The sequence below is a fragment of the Musca vetustissima genome, unplaced genomic scaffold (assembly GCF_032173495.1).
Source record: "Musca vetustissima isolate MV318-11 ecotype Yass unplaced genomic scaffold, APGP_CSIRO_Mvet_v1 utg25068, whole genome shotgun sequence".
NCBI classification, from domain to species: Eukaryota; Metazoa; Arthropoda; class Insecta; order Diptera; family Muscidae; genus Musca; species Musca vetustissima.
This window is the reverse complement of record NW_026889252.1, coordinates 27,769-30,082: the sequence shown is the minus strand read 5'-3', so window position 1 is coordinate 30,082 and position 2,314 is coordinate 27,769.

Here is a 2,314-nt window from a genome sequence, read left to right as displayed (position 1 = left end):
ACGAAACTTAGCATACGTCATTCCAGACTTAATTCAGTACGATATGCCAAATTTCGTGCAAATCGAAAGATATATAGGGACTTTGGTGCACTATTTACCTTAAATCGGACGAAAATATATATGGGAGCTATATATAAAACTGAACCGATTTCAACGAAACTTAGCACATATCATTCCAGACTTAATTTAATGCGCTGTGACTAATTTCGTGTAAATCGAAAGATATATAGGGACTTTGGTGCACCATTTACCTTAAATCGGACGAAATTAAATATGGGAGCTATATCTAAATCTGAACAGATCTTCACAAAACTTTCCACACATCATCCTAGAGTTAATTCAATACGCTGTGCCAAATTTCGTTCAAATCGAAAGATATATAGGGACTTTAATGCACCATTCGGACGATAATATATATCGGAGCTATATCTAAATCTGAACCGATTTTCACGAAACTTAATACACACCATTCTAAGCTTAATTCAGTACGTTATGCTAAATTTCGTGCCAATCGAAAGATATATAGGTGCTTTGGTGCAGTATTTATCCTAAATCGGACGAAAATGTATATGGGAGCTATATCTAAATCTGAACCGATTTTTCCCAATTTCAATAGGGTTCATCCTTGGGCCAAATGAGTGAGCTGTGCCAAATTTCATTTTAAATCGGATCATAAATGCGACCTGTGTAATACCACCCTAATGTCCACACATGCCTTCATGTGAATAACCACTCGTTGTTGTTGCTTTCGGTTTTATTTAATAATTTAATAACATTTAGTTTGAGAAATCGTTTGTTCGAGTTGTTGTTGTTGGTTGCTGGTGTTGACGTTTACGCTGTGAAATTATTATTGTTGATGTTGTTGTTGTTGCTACTGCTGCTGTTCATGTTTTGTTATACTGTCATTGTTTATTATATTTTTGTTTAGTGTCACGGTGGGTAATTGCTTTATTTGCCAATGTTTCCTGCTACATTTCCTGTTCTAAGGCTGAAAAGTCATAAATAAGGACTCATACTCAGAATATACATGTGTGTGTAGGTGTGCTCATATTTGTAACATGGCGTTAAATTGTTTAGTTTCTGGTTTGTTTGCCAGCCAACAATGGCGTAGATAGACGTATCTTTGTGGATTAATGGGAACCAAGGAAATTGCTTTAGAAATTACCACGCCACTGTCCGCCATCACGGGTAATGTGCTGGTGTTGATATTTCCCAAATTTTTGCTATTTGAGTTTTAATCTAATTGTGGTTGAGTATTATTTAATTTATATTTAATTGTTGGCATTTAGTCACCCAAAACTTTTTCTGCGGCGGCAAATTTTCTATGGCTATCAACGTTTTTTTTTTGTGAATATATTTTCGTTGTTGTTGTCGTCGTCGGTGTTATTAGGTTTTTTACAGTTAGTTTTTGCTGTATTATTATTATAAATATTTACATTTCAATTATTAAAATATTTCGCCAAATGCTTGTAATTGTTGTTTTTTTTTTTTGTTCTCCCATTAGATTGTGTTCATTAATTGCAATTAGTTGCTGAACTATTTATGTACATTTATATAAAAAAATGATTAAAAATATATATGTGCGTGTTTTTGATTTATTATGTATACATTACAAATTGTAATTTACAATTGATGAGTTATGATTATACGTAAGGGCGGTTGATTGTTTATAAATATTTGTGGAATTTTTAAAGTTCAATAATTTATTATTTGTGTGGAATAAATAAAAAAAATCATGGAGAATGTCGAAGCCAAAAACAAATATTTTTTATTTTAAAAAAGCCATGCTTAAAAAATATTTTGGTTGGTTCTTAAAAAAATGTTGGTTCTTAAAAAAATATCTTTGAAAAATCCACGCCTAATGGTGGTCCTTAAAAAATATTTTTAAACTAGTGAGCGGAACATTATAGTCGGGCGGGGCCGACCATATGATACCCTACACGACTTCCACGAAAATCTTACGTTCTGTTGTTCTGAGTTTGGGCAATATTTGCACCCTCTTCACCGACCAGATATCAACTAATATTACTAATATTCAGTACAGCCCTTCTATTTACTTGGCTCGATTCCCTTCACCGTGGTTTGTGTTGTTATGTTCGTCCTTCAATTGTGGCCTATAAATCGACTCGAAAAAAAAACACAAAAAAATAAGTTTTCGGTCCAGCTCATCCCAAAATTATTATCTGATCATCATCGGAAATTATAGGCATCATCCTTGGCCATACCTGGATCCTCATGGAAAATGTTAATATATATTTCCGCCCTCTAGTGTGGTAATGTGTTACTTAGTAACATATGAATACGTGAGCACCTG